A 15,607-nucleotide genomic window follows, 5' to 3' on the forward strand; every position below is an offset into this window, starting at 1 on the left:
CAGCCTGTATTCATACGGGAGGTGCTCCAGTCCCCTGATCATCCTCGTGGCCCTTCTCTGGACTTGTTCCAACAGTTCCATGTCCTTTTTATGTTGAGGACACCAGAACTGCACACAATACTCCAGGTGAGGTCTCACGTGAGCAGAGTAGAGGGGCAGGATCACCTCCTTCGACCTGCTGGTCACGCTCCTTTAGAGGCAGCCCAGGATATGGTTGGCTTTCTGGGCTGTGAGTGCACACTGAAGCTGGCTCATGCTCATTTTCTCATCAACCAGCACCCCCAAGTCCTTCTCTGCAGGGTACAATTTGAGGTACAATTAAGTAATGTCTCCCACAAAAGCATCTCCTTTGGCAGAGTCTCTTTTTTCTGGACATCTTCACATAGTTTTGCCTTTCATGGGAAATGCTTCAACTGCCATTACTGCTGAATCAGAATGTGTACCCTGCCAAGTGGCAGTGGTTTTGTAGAATCATTTTATTATCTACTCCCTTGAGTGAGATATTTGTATCAAAATTAGAAATGATTGGTTCCTTATAATTAGTGTGGGTGCCTTTGCTCAGTAAGCAATTGTTAGTACAGTTTTCAGTATCTTTTCCCTTCTTCAGGAAGGGAAAATTTATTTTGTGGTCAAGGAGCCCTTTTCTTGATTCATATTTGTCTGTTTTCACATAAATTAATTTTTTATTTACTCAGGAATCTGCTGTTTACCAACCAGTTTGTGCTTCAGCTCTTGTCCTGAATCTTTGAATTACCAAGTAAGATGGGTCTGCTCTAATAGTTTTTAGTTATTCCCATTCTTTAGGTCATTTCCTGAATTGACTGCAATTCCTATGGCTACAGCTATACTAGCAATAAGTATGCTGAACCATTCTTTCATATTGAACTGAACGGCTCAGGCCCATATTGCAGAAGTTTGACCCTTTTAATCTTTCTAACCCTCTCTCTTTTCCAAACGACTTATTGCAATGACCCTGATAACTTCCAAATCACACATGGAAACTGGGAGAACACACGTTGGCACTCCCAGTACCAGATTGTTTTAACCATGTAACATTGCAGACCATCTGGGAACATTTCTGGTGTCTGAGAACATCTCTGGGCATGTGTTATTTCAGTCTTATAATTGTAGTCTCTGTTTCTTAAAATAGCTGTTTCATAGACTGTTGGTCTTCCCAGGGATCTCTATTTGTCAGATTTCCCAATGGGGATTTTTCCAGTAAGTAATATTGAAGGTTTACATTTTTTCTACTGTAAATACTACTACTGTTTACTGCTCATTTCAAATCTTAAATACACAGAGCCATTGGTAGTTGCTGCCAGAGCCTCCTCTTCCTTTATTTGAAAAGATCTGAGGGATCGTTTTCAGGGGACACAGTATGCTGCTGAACCTGTTGCCAGTCTTCTCCTGTCTCAGACACTGAAAGTATATTTTTGCTCACTAGACGCTCCCAGTCCTGTCCAGTTTCCATGAACAGCTCTGCCAGCCAGGAGCCAGCACCAATTCCCAGTGCATGGTGGTAAAGTCAACCTGAGGGGACCATGTCCTTACTTTTCCAATGACTCTTTGTGTCTGTTCCTACTGGGCATCACATTTTGTCAGGACCTCCTTCCTCCTGCTGCACCACAGCAATCCTTCTCTGTTAGTCTGTGCTTAGATACTATTTTCTTTTTGCAGACTTTCTTTGATACTCTTCCCACAGCTGGATGAAACCTGTTAACAAAACCATTCTTTCCTTTGTTTCTTGATTTAAGACATCACCACCAATAATTTGCATGCCTTGGGTCTTGTCTTCCTGGTTACTGAATTTTATCTGTTCAGCAGTTGGAGACTCAAACCTTCTAAGGACCTGACTCTTGATTCTTCCCCCTTATTAATTAATCTGGGCACCAAAGGCCTCATCGGCTCCCAGGACTAGTTTGAAGGGTAGTATCCAAGGTTTTGCCAAGCCCAGCTTTATCAGCCTAGGCCCTGGAAAACAAACAAGCATCTGAAGACTCAGTATTCTTTCATAACTGTGTTAGTAGCAGTCCACCTCTTTCTATTGATCTCTGCATTTTATTAATACTTTTCCATACATAAGTGAGGATCATTGCTACGAATAAACCGTAATTCCTACAAGAGAATTCCTCATCTCTGTCAGTTCAGGTTTTAGCGTTGATCTGTGTGCTTTGCTGCTCAGCCTGTCTTTATCTATTGATTAACAATGCCAGTAGAAGAGATCTCTGCCTACCTTCTGGGCCCTTTCGGTTACAGTCTGACAAACACTAAATACGTCTCAACTGATCCTCATACCCTCAAAATCTCCTGTCTTAAAATTTCCTCGTGGGTATCTTCCTTTTTTTTCCATGCAGTTTTAACCTCGCTTAGGAAGGAATTGCATTTTCAGCATGGACCAGGTGTGGCCTACTAATGCTCCCATAAAACCAGATTCTCCTACATCAGACATATACCTTTCAGGTTTAGCAATTTAAGTTAATGTCTTTCAATTAAGCAATTAAGCCCTTTATTAAGTCCTTAAATAAATCCTTCAGGAGTAAATACTGAAATATTTCTACCTTAAGGTGAAAACCATGAGAAATTGAATCTTTTTCCAGGAGTGTCCTGGTATAGTTGTATTTCCCTTCCTAATCAGAAGGAAGTAGCTGCCTTCCCCCTTCCCTCCCCCAAGTCATATATCTCAGAATTAGGCCGCTTCTATAAGCTTAGCCCTCTGAAGACAGAGATACCTGCTGTAGGGAGGAGAAGCTGTAGCAGTGATCAGTTTCACCATCACCCATATAAATAGATGAACTTATAACAGTGACTTGCTTGCCAAGTGAACCTCAAAATGTACCTGAATGAACTTCTAGGAAATACTGGAGAGGTGTTGGTACCTGTGACCTGTGTTCAGGAGGAAGCTGAGTATCAAGATCTCTCTGGTTGTGCTGTCCAAAATGCTCCTGGCATCCTGTGCAAGACGGGAAAGAGAAATAGATGTTACTCTGATACTTGTGTGAGAAAATGGTACAAAGAGGAGGCATAAAAATTCCTTGGGACCACAGGAAAATTCCAGAATAAAGAGAGCACATACCAGACAGATTAACTTAATTTAAAACATAAGATAATCATGCTTTTGGCACTTAAGAAGGTCATAGATCAGTGTTTAAACAGAAGTGCATGTGGTTTGAGATGTATCATTGAGTAGAGAAAAAACAATGGAAATTCTCTGTAACTGAGCAGGATAGAATATTGCAATATTCACACGGGAAATAGGAATAGAAAGAGCAGCTGAAGTCTGGAAAATGGGACAGACAGATTAGAGTGGAAAATGTTAATGAGGGTATCAGTATAATAGGTATATCAGAAATGTGATGGAAATCACAACGATACAGGAGACAACGTATTTTAGCAAGGAGACCTGTGCTAATAGAAGAGCTCTGTTGTGTGTTACAGAAAACATTAATCATGTTAACAAATTGTTCACAAAGGAAATAAAATCTTTGTGGATTGAAAACTGGGTTTATGAAGGAAAAATAAAGAATGCAATATTATATGATCATATTATGAGTGTGATTATACTCATTACATTCTTTTCTGGTATTTATTGTTATTAGATACTATTACATTGCAAAATCACAGAATAGTTGTAGCTGGCAAGCACCTTTGGATATTGTCTAGTCCAGTCCTGCTTGAGGCAGGGTCAACTGAAGTAGATTGCCCAGGACTTCATGAAGGAACAACATTAGCATACAGTGATTGTTACTGTAGAAGAGCCATTTTGTAGTTGTGACCATGAATTTACATGTTGTGTTACCGTGACTTGAATTTACATTTTCAGGACCAAAAGAAGCAAGAAAGCCCAAAGAAATAAGTAAAACCCCCTTATAGCTGTTAAATTTCACAAAGGGGAATTTACAAAAATGAGGGTGTTTATTAAGAATGTGTTTACAAAGGCATTGAATCTCTGCACACAACTTTGGGACCAGTTAAGGATACCATAGTGGAGGAACAAAGCAAATGCCTTCTTCTAATTGAAAAACATTTGAGAAAGCACAGAAGGAAGGCAGCATAGAGAAACATCATTGGAAGGAATGCTATTAAAAACAAGAAGGGTTCCTTTGAATAAATGAAGTCATCCCCAAATAGGGTGAATGGAAAGGTATCTTTCCTTGTTGTGAGGCACTGAACAGGCCACACAAGGAAGCTGTTAATGGTCTGTCCCTGGCAGATGGATGGGGCCTTGAGCAACCCGGTCCTGTGGGAGGTGTCTCTGCCCCTGACAGGGTGGTTAGAACTAGATGATCTTTAAGGTCATTTCCAGCCCAAACCATTCTATGATTCTATGATTCTGTATGTAAGCTGCAATTAAGTGCAAAAATAATCAAAGCGTGAAAGATGTGGGAAAGAAAAAGCCACAGAGAGAAAAAATGAATGTATTTGTACCTTTTGGATCTGTCCGCTGAGGAGGAGGCTGGATAGCACTTCTTAGAGGCTTTATCATGAACATATCTCAATTTTAACTAAAAAGGCCTTGGAACAATCAGGCAGAATAAGCATTAATGAGCCCCTGTTACTTGATAGTTTTTGTCCAAAGTGCACCAAAGGAGCTCCAGGTAGAAATTGCTGAATTTCTTATGGTAATATATAACTTTGCACTTACAGCTGCCTTAGTACTGGAGGAATGAAAGATAGTTAATGTGAAAAATTGAGACACTAATTTGGAAACCTGGCATATGTACTGGGCAAATTACTAGTAACACTGTTAAAGAACCGTTGAGAATTAGTGGATAGATGAATAAACCAGACATATTGAGGAAGAGCATTTTTGTAGCAAGGAAGAAATTTTTCAAGGGAAATTGTGTCATGCAAATACATTGGACTCCTCTGAACGAAAAATTATGAAAATAAAGGAGATCTGGATTCAGCATACCTGGTGATGATCAAAAATATTAAAAAATCTAAATCTAAAGGGGCCTTTAAAGCAATTGAGCATCTATTGGATAGAAAGGGAGATCCTTGGGGGAGTAATCAGGAGAGAGAGGGTAGAAGCAAATGATCGATCTTTAGAGTGAAAAGAGGTTCCTGCAGGTGTGTTTCAGTGGTCTTTGCTGGAACTTCATTGCTCCATATAATGATCATCCCATCATGTCATCTAGATTATTATCTGGAAAAGAGGAGATAAAATATGAAGATGATATGCAGAATACTTTGCTATTCTGAGGGTTGACTGCAGAACTGCAAAAGCAGCATGTGAGGATGAATAACAGAGCAATTAAATGACACATGAAATTTAGTAGAGACAGATGCAAAATGATGCACATCAGAAGCCTCCTTGTCCAGCAGTTTTAGCTTTATAAATAAGATGGGGGACTCTGAGCTCACTGCTGCCTCTCAAAACTGAGAGCTCATTATATGAACACCTCAGCTTTGAGTTCAGGAGCAGACAAAAAACCCCATGTTACTATGCCACTGTGTAAATCTACAATGCACCTGTGTTTTTAACATTCTGTGCAGCATAGAGCTCCCCTCAGTGGGTATTAACTCAGGTAAAGTTTACAGTTAAAAATGACCAATGCGCACAACCCGGCTTCCATACACTGGATGGGTGTGTAGGCTGGGACCCTTCAGCTTGCCAGAGATGACAGGAGGATGTGGCAAAGGTCTACAAAACTGTGTGTGGCCTGGAAAGGCTGAATACATGTTGATTGTACTCACATCGAGTTTGGCAATAAAAGGAAACCTTTCATCCATGTTAATGCTGGAAAGGTGTACGTTGTTTTCCAAATGCACCGTGCTTTCTGTACAGGCTCAAGGAGGAACAAATGAAGTCAGCTTGAGCCATATTCAGAATAAACAAACAAAATTCTCTAGCTAAAAATACTTGTAAGGTACTAAGGGGAATTAGCATGTAAATTTGTTGCTCCCACATTTCTCTGTCAACCCAGCTGGAGACTGAATACTTCTCTAGGTATATCCTCATTTTGAACCAGCCACCTTTTCCTGGTGGCTGGAAGGAACGTAGGAAGGAACAATTTTTTTCCTTCCCCTTTTCAATAGAAGTAGTATGGAGTCTCAAAGAAACATAGTAATCAGAAGGTTCAAAAAAGATGACAGGGTGTGATTTTTATGGAGGTAGTTCTAATGTATGTATGTACATATGTAGAATGTACATGATATAATTCTGCAGCACATATTTTCTATGATATGTACTTTGGCAAAGGAACTCTTCTGTGCAAGATGTTGTGATTGTCAAGGGTTGACACGGTCAAATTCATTGAAGAAACCTCATGAAGGGTTATTAAATCTCCAAGCAGTTCTGCAGCAAATCCTTAAGCCAGAATTGTTGACAGCTGAAAGACTGTTCTGGGGAAGCATCACTACATACTTGACTTTTTATTGAACTGCTCCACAGGCATCCTTGATTTGTCCCTGTCACAGGCAGGGTGCCAGGCAAACTGAGCATTTTGACTGATTCTCTGTGGCCTTTCTTGGCGTCTGATTTTCTCTTGCAGTGATGTGAAGAATGTGTGTGTCCATCCATAGGTTTGATCTCCCCAAACCTGGCCTTCAGGATAAAGATTTATTCTCTCCTTTTTTTTTTTGTCTGATACCAGAAGGAGCTTTTCCCCAGGCACACATACAGTGGCTGAGATGCAGGTCTAATTCTTATTGTAGAGCTTATAACTCTTTTAAGTAAGGCTACCATTGTGTATTACGAAGGTAGACACTGCTTTCTAGCTATAGTCTTTCATGTTGCTGATGAACACAAGCACTGCCCAATGGTCACCCAACAGTGTGTTGATACATAAGGTGGGCTGATGCCAACCTTATGAAGTTTAACCATAACAAGTGCAAGGTCCTACATCTGGGTTGGAGCAACCCCAGGCACAGCTACAGGTTGGGCAGAGAAGAGATTCAGGGCAGTCCTGTGGAGAAGGACTTGGGGGTGTTGGTTGATGAGAAAATGAACATGAGCTGGCTGCAGTGTGCGCTCACAGCCCAGAAAGCCAACCGTATCCTGGGCTGCATCAAAAGGAGCATGACCAGCAGGTCGAAGGAGGTGATCCTGCCCCTCTACTCTGCTCTCGTGAGACCTCACCTGGAGTATTGTGTGCAGTTCTGGTGTCCTCAACATAAAAAGGACATGGAACTGTTGGAACAAGTCCAGAGGAGGGCCACGAGGATGATCAGGGGACTGGAGCACCTCCCGTATGAAGACAGGCTGAGAAAGTTGGGGCTGTTCAGCCTGGAGAAGAGAAGGCTGTGTGGAGACCTCATAGCAGCCTTCTAGTATCTGAAGGGGGCCTGTAGGGATGCTGGAGAGGGACTCTTCATTAGGGACTGTAGTGACAGGACAAGGGGTAATGGGTTAAAACTTAAACAGGGGAAGTTTAGATTGGATATAAGGAGGAAATTCTTTCCTGTTAGGGTGGTGAGGCACTGGAATGGGTTGCCCAGGGAGGTTGTGAATGCTCCATCCCTGGCAGTGTTCAAGACCAGGTTGGACGAGGCCTTGGGTGATATGGTTTAGTGTGAGGTGTCCCTGCCCATGGCAGGGGGATTGGAACTAAATGATCTTGAGGTCCTTTCCAACCCTAACTATTCTATGATTCTATGATGGCCAGCTCTTCATCACTAGCTCAGTCTTTTTTCTTCCATTAAACAGCTGCATAAAAGGAAGCAAAATACTTCTGTTTCTATAGCTATGGTCTGCAGACATTGTGTATTGTATCTCAAGAAACAGCCAAATATAATTTGACCTTAGCTATGGCTAAGGTTTCTTATGCTAAAGCAAAGGAAGCTTTCATTTTAAAATATTGTGTTTGCTTTACTACGATTTGCCATATCAAACAGAGAAGAGCCTCTGTTGCCCTTTATAAACTCTTGACATAGTAAAATTGTGCTTTCAGTTTTTGGCTTATTTTAGCACTTCAGCAATTCCAGTTGTAATATGTTTCAGCAGTACAAGTTATGGATCTGTGCATTAGAGAGATGAAAAATGAAAAGCAGAACACATCCCTAAAGTGGAAGCGTGCAGTTCCCACAGCCAGTTTGCCTACACTAGCAGATGTTTTCAGGATTGCCAGTCAAAGGGAAGCAGAATTTTCTAGGGATGTATCTGAAGAATACAGAATGCTGCTGATCCTACTGAAGTACTTAAGCTTTGTGGATATGCAAGCAGAGGATACATAAACCTAGGAAGTTTGACAAAAGGGAATGGCGCTGCTATACTGATATGTAGAAACTACCCTATTACCTACAGAGGTCGTAGTGAGAAGGCTTGATTATGAGAAAAGTAAGACATGGTACTCTTATTAAATTAGAATATCTGGGTTTTTTGCTAGTGTCCTGGTTTCAGCTGAGATAGAGTTAATTTTTATCCTAGCAGCTGGTACAGTGCTTTACTCTGGGAATAATGCTGATTGACACACCGATGTTTTAGTTGTTGCTATGTAGCACTTACCCTGACCAAGGACCTTTCAGTTTCTCATGCTCTGCCACTGAGGAGGGACAAGAAGCAGGGAGGGAACAGAGACAGGACACATGATGTGAGCTAACCAGAGTTTTACCATACCGTAGAATCTCAGGCTCATTATATAAAGCATGGGGGAGTTGGCTAGGAGGGATGATCACTGCTTGTGGATGATTACTACTCGGGGATGAGCTGGTCATTGGTCAGTGGGTGGTGAGCAATTGTATTGTGCATCATTTGTCTGTCTTGGGTTTGATTTCCCTCTCTCTTGTTGCTATCTCCCTTTTCATTATAATTACAATGACATGTACTAGTTACTAGCACTACTACTGCCATTATTGTTGTTGCTATGATTACTATCATTATTATTGCTATTATTAACTATATTTTCGTTATTAAACTGTTCTTACCTCAACCCAAAAGTTTTACCTTTCCCCAGTTCTCATCCCCCTCTCACTGGGGGGAGTGAGCGAGTGGCTGTGTGGTACTTGCTGGCTGGACTTAAACCACGACAGGAAGATTGCCTTTGATTAGTGGTGAAATTAAAGGTTTAAATTGTAACATAATGATTCTAATACAATATAATATGCTGATACAAATTTGCTAGAAGTAATTTAGCTATCTCATAGGAATTATAGTTATTATCCTACTGAACACACTTAAGACATGCCTAGGAAATGAAAGTGTAGAACAGAGCAAATGAAGTGCAAAAGATGTAGTTAAGGTGTTGTTTTTTAAAGCTTTCCTCAGTGATGTTTTTTAGAGACTGTATCATGTAGTCCTATCAAGTAATGTTAAGATCTAAAAGATAAATAGCTGCCATGATTTTAAAGCATATTAACTTAATCTTGTTTCCTCTTTACATAAGCCTGTGTCTTTCTAGACTAACTTTAGCATCACAAAATAACCTGGCAAAGTTTGAGCATCTCAAACAGATGTTATGAGCCTCAGTCATACTCATCACCTGTGCATGGGTACCAGTGATTGCAGCAACTAAGAAAAATTACACTGCTCAGCACTGAGAAATGCGAAAGATCAGTTTGCTGTTCAGAGACATAGTTTACACTGCTAAGAGCCTTCCTAACCCTAGCACGGTGCCACACATGCTGCACATGTGGGTTAGTGGTCCCAGCAGACTTAAGAGTGGACCTAGACCACTCCCCCATCTGTTTGGCAAGTGATGTTCTCATTGTAGGGAAATTGGTCTAACACAAGTGAGATTCCTGCAACAGCAATGCTTGTGTGATGCATATGAGGGTCAAATTGTGGGAAAATGCAAGATTTGTGTGAAGAAAGCTGTGAGATTTCATCTGAATTGGAAATCTGCTGGCTGCCTGCTGTGTGTTTTGCCTCTTGTCTATCAGCCAGGCTAGGCGTTGTTAAATCTAGTCTAGCATGTGGAAAGCAAGAGCAGGGAGAAATGTGCTAGGCAAACACAGCCGTAACATGGGAATACAGCATCAGCCTTGTTGCTAGCAGAGTGTAACATGATGCCGTGGAAAAGGGATGGTTAGTGAAGATGCCACCATCAGGGTAGACCCTCCTCATGGGAACCACTTCATCTACTGGGGGATATGATTTTAATGGTGATGCAACATAGATTCAAAACCTGATAGAGCCACGTAGGCAGACATTTTGGCCAGTGCTGAAGTCTCACTTTGGAGTGACTTAGGTTTTGGAGCCATGAAAGTGTGCTAGCTGAACTTACAAAATGTCTGGGCGGAGGGGAGGACACTTCCCCGCATTCACCAAATTCACCAGTTGTATAAACTGTGCTAACAGTTGCCTTGTGGCCTGGAATTTGACAAATTCCTTGTCCTAGAATTAACTACACCAAAGCTTCATTTGCCTGGTTCTGTGAAAAGTCAAGCAGAGCTAATTGTGGCATAGACAGTGAGTCCTGCTGCAGATAACCAGAGCTAGAAAAAGTACATTTTCATCATGTCATTCTTTCTAATGAGAAGTAAAATAAGAGCTGGGCAAGAGAAAGCTTTATTATGTACAAAAACTTCTCTACTTTTCTCCCAATCTATTATGTGAAAAATGAGTCATATTTTTGATGGTAGTGGATAAGAAAAGTTGTGGCTGAGGGACTGTGAGTACAAAGGGAGGCAGATGGATGGGTGCTGGAACATGCTGAACAAACAGCTTACTTCATTTTGTTTATTCTCTTGTAAGGACTCAGTCTCTGAGTATTGGGAGCGCTACATAAAGCTAAAACTATTGTGCTAATTCTTCTCTGGTGGCATGCTCTGGATTTCAAGAGAATTACAGCTTTGGTCTTGTAGCAACAACAACAAAGTGGAAGAAACATGTTTGCCAAACAGAACTGAATTAAATCATGTGTTTCCCTTTATTTTCTCCCTGCAACAGAAGTCCAATCAGCCTCTGCTCAGCTTGTCCTCATTGCACTGAGGACTCTGAAAGCAAAACATGAGGTAGTTTAATCAAGATGGAGTGAGCTATCTTCCCGTTTTGCTGTAAACCCCCATGCAATCTTGACTGACAGGCACTTGGTTGCATAGACAGCCCATGTCAGGCTGCTCAGACCTTTCCAGTCTGGTCCCAAGCACTAGTTATGCTGGTGAACAAGTTCATCTGGTGACAACCAACCACAAAGATGGGTGCCCATGGACTTAGTGCCCAGGCACATGTGGGGTGGCAGCACACCTTGGGCTTCTCTTGTCTTCTGCAAAGAAACCCAGAGTTCATATTTAAACCTCTACGATAAAGGACAGCAACTGCATTAATCAGTACAGCAGCTTTCCAGTGTGTGGCAGGGTAGGATGTGCTTCAGGGAGAAGAACCTCTGGCAGATAAAACCCACCAACCTCAGATAAAAATAGCAAGGAACTCGTGCCCCACACTTATTCCCATGGCTCCCTAAATTCTGGCCTAGAAAATTTAGCCTTAATGCTTGAGTTCAACCTTTTTATTGAACATTTGTATGTACATATGCATTTATATTACAAATGCACCTACACCCAGATGGGTCCTCTGTAAGGGCTTGTATCTGAATGCACTTCTGTGAGTGCATGCATATAAATGCATACATGCAACTGCACTTACACTTGTATATGGACATACACAACCCTCCGCACATAAAGAGAGTGCATGAAATTGCACTAGAAATGCATTGGGTAAGAAAGTGACTGGTCCTTTCCAACCCTAACTGTTCTATGACTCTATGATTATATGACTACAGTAAAAACAGGGAATTTGGTTTCAAAGTTATACAGGTGAGGTGTAGGTTAGATATAAGGAAGAAATATTTTACTCTGAGGGTGGTGAGACACAGGCACAGGTTGCCCAAAGAAGCTGTGGCTGCCTCATCCCTGGCAGTGTTCAAGGCTAGGCTGGACAGGGCTTTGAGCAACCTCGTCTAGTGGAAGGTGTCCCTGCCCATGGCGGGCAGCTTGGAACTACATGATCTTAAGGTTCTTTCAAACCCTAACTATTCTGATTCTATGATTCTATTAATTGCATCAAGATGCTGTGATTAGGGAATGGAATTGCGGTGAGGCACATTGTTGTCTGTGATAATGTTTTTGCTAAGTATTAGCAATGATTACATTGATATGAAAGTGGATTTGGTGGTAGCTGGAGTTTGCGTGGAAGTCTTGCAGGTTGTATCTTACAGCAGTGGTTAGCCATCGGGTATAGGACGTAAATCACCTACACCTTGTCATTCTGATTTTAGTACATTGTTGCTGGGCTTTATCCAGCTGTTGAGTCATAGAATCGTAGTCAGGGATATTGTAAAGGGTCAGAAAAAAGAAAAGAAAAGAAGCTTGTTTTACTTCAGGTTCCTGTATTTGTATGAAGGGACAGTTTAGCAAAATAACACAGGATTTGCAGAACATTTAATATGAGGTAAACACAGATCAAAACACAGAGCTGTGTGCACGGGGAACTGTGGAATTGCATACATGTGCCAACATATACGAATTATAAGTCTTTAGGAGACCAAATCTTGAAGCAGAGATAACTAGATTCATTGCCAAACCCTGAAAATTATGCACTTTCATTATCCCATCAGTTTGCAACCCTGTGATGTCTAACACACAAACCAGAAATAATAAAGATCACAATTGCAGATGGTGATTACTCAAAATGCATAATGCAAGCAGGTCACTTCAGCATCATGGTAGTTAGTAAATGGCTGTAGAATTTGAGCGAGAGGTTTTGAAAGATAGATACACAATGCAGAGAAGACAGAACATACCTAGCAAGCTGACAACCTTGCACATTTTAGATCTGAAAGGCTTTTAGCTAGTTGAAGTGAAAAAAAAAGTTCTTTCTTTCTAGTCACACTTCCTGAGACTGTCTTATTTAGGTTTTAATCCCAAAACGTATTATTCTTTCCAATGGCTTCAGTGGACTTAGATGACGGCCTTAGAAAGTGTTTGCTGTTTTGTCCTGCTCCGGTTCAGTCTTTTCAGAGTCAAGGACTGGATCGATTCATCTCCTGGAAGAGCACTAATGCTCCCAACTGCCATTGGCTCCACAGCTTTTGGAGATGATCAATTCTTCCCAAGGCCCCCAGCTGCCTTTGGAGGGGCTAGCAAAGACTTTTTCAGGTTTAGTGCTTCGGACTCAGAAAGGAGCAGTTTTTTTACATAAAACATTAGATGTCTTTTTTCTGTCCAGCTATATATTAATGTTCCTCTGCCCTCAACCATATCCTAATGAGGAACATCAAACAATTAAGAAAGGACCGCAGGCAATTAAAAAAGATGTCATTACTAATGATGCAAAAGAAACAGCTTGAAAACCTTCTGTGCTTTTCGTTTCTGAACAGCCCCTCTTAAAATTGCCCCTGGTTCTTCCTTCTTCTTCATGCAGCTGTCACTTTCATCTTCCCATCTATGCAGCCTTATGGCTGACAACAGATGAGGTACTAGCATTGGATGCTGTGTTTTTTTTTTTTCCCTGGATTGCACAGAAAATGAATGTAGGCGATTTTGGTCTCTGGAGATAGATATGTGTTAGTAGGCTAAGCTGCCATGTTGAAGACATACAGCACTAAAATCTTCAATGGAGATAATCCCTTCTATTTGTTTGATAGATCCATTTTTACCAAAAATCTTTTGGCATGAAGAAAGTGAAACTCTGCCACTGGAAGTTAGTGCCTGAAGACAACAAAACATGGACTGAGTGCCTGGAAAAATATGCAGGCTCCTTCATCTGGGTTGTCTAGGATACTGATGTCTCACTCCAGCTCCCTGGTGCTGGGTATTGCTATGTCTGCCATGCACAGTCCCTGTGGCCATGGCGCTGCTGAGCTACCGGAGCTGATGTGCAAATGCATCAATGTGCCATGAGCTGATGAGCTAGAATGAGTCTGTTGGGCTGTGCGTGTGCATCAAGACTTAGGTGGGTTTCAGGCAGCTTTCAGGACCCTCTGCTCAGGTGTGAAGCGATGACAACCTGCCCGGTGAGACTGCAGCTATGGAGGGATGCGCCAGAAAAGAAAGTGTCCTCAAACAGCAGCTCACCCTGCTTTAGGGTGACACAATATTGCTGTGCAGAGACAACTGGCCCTGTAGACCATGTAATAGCAAGATGTGTGTTTGAGATGCCCCACGTGGCCTATACGGGTTGTGTGGTAGACAGGCTTCTTGACTGGCACTCCCACCAGGCAGTGCTCAGCCCATGAGGACACTTGAACTAGCCTATAGGACATGCTGAACAGGGGAAAGAGAGTCTAAATTTTTGCTTCTATGTGGCCCTTTTTTATGGGCAGTATGTCTGTGAAGGACTGGAGGGGAGGTGGGTTTGTGAGGAAGGAAGAACAAAGATGAGTCATTCCCTCATGCTCTTCTGTCTTGAAACTGGGCTGTCATGAAGCCAAAAATGCAAAAGGGAACAGAAACGAAGGCAGAATGGGGAGTAACTGCAGCCCAGAGGGGTGGTTTACACTCTGCTATGTCCTTGATCATCTGCGCATTTTATGGGACTTAAGATTCAGAAATAATCTAGGCTCTCAACTGTTGAATAGGTGATATCCACTCATCATCTTATGATGAAAGTCTTTGATTCTTCATGATATTCTGAGATTTCTTCAGAATTATTGAGCTTTTTATTAGTCAGATATGTAATAAACTCCCCTCGGAAGCTGAGTCATTCAGTGACTGTTTCTAAAATATCCCAAGCAGTCACTCAGGATCTAGCTCATCAGGTGCAGGGTGAGGTGGCAGCCAACCTCATTTACTCAAAGCCAGGCAAAAAGCAAAATACAGAATTATGTTATAAAATGGAGGAAACAGTACTCTCCAGAAAGCAGGGCATTTAAGAAGGTCAGTGTGGGAAACTATCCAGGCAACAAAGATAACCTTATATGGTGAAAGAGATGTTCTCAAAACACATTCAGGAAAATAAAATGTGATCAGTGTCTAACTTTTCTGCATATTTCAATCTCTCACCTTCTGTATATGAGAACAGCCGGCCTATTAGTCCTAGAATGATTATCACCAAGTGCCATGTGATGGAGATGTCATCAGACTGCTACTGCAATGCCTAAAGCAGTCTCTGCTGGCTGCAGGTAAGATGCAGTCCAAGTTACTGGGGCATCTCCTGAGTGAACACCAAGGCCATAGCTGTCCTCTGGCTGTCACACCCCACACTGCTTCCTGCCACATGTCACAGCTCCCTCCCAAACAGCTCTGCCCTTGAAATCTGCCACTGTGGTGTTTATGGGTCATTTCCACCTTGCTTCAGTCCATATGGCTTCCTGTTTCAAGTGTCTGTGTTTCTCAGTGACTGAATGGGACTAGGAAGCACACACGAGCCACTCTGCAGGCAGACCTTGGCAGATGGGGAAACAGCTGGGATGGTAATGAAAACATCCAGCACAACCACAGCTAGAAAAGGACATCTATCCAGGGGCTTAGGTGCCACGAGATTTGGGAAAGTCCAAGTTAGCCAGCAGCGGTCTCAGGTGGGTCCTAATTCCCTGTCATGCTGCGCCTTGAAAATTCACCTTGATGCAGATCTCAGATGTGGATCAGGGAGCTTTTTAAGCTTACTTTGCTCTGTCAATGCAAATGTTGGCAGATGTTCAAAAGCACCACTTACGGATTTTGTGCTCACCCCAGAGACTGAAGGTGTTAGACTAGTTCCTAGCCAAGCTGGTTTTCCTTTTGTAGCCCC

This window comes from Pezoporus flaviventris, unplaced genomic scaffold (genome assembly GCF_033815535.1).
Source record: "Pezoporus flaviventris isolate CSIRO_AGI_PZ_B2104156 unplaced genomic scaffold, CSIRO_AGI_Pfla_v1 ptg000025l, whole genome shotgun sequence".
NCBI classification, from domain to species: Eukaryota; Metazoa; Chordata; class Aves; order Psittaciformes; family Psittacidae; genus Pezoporus; species Pezoporus flaviventris.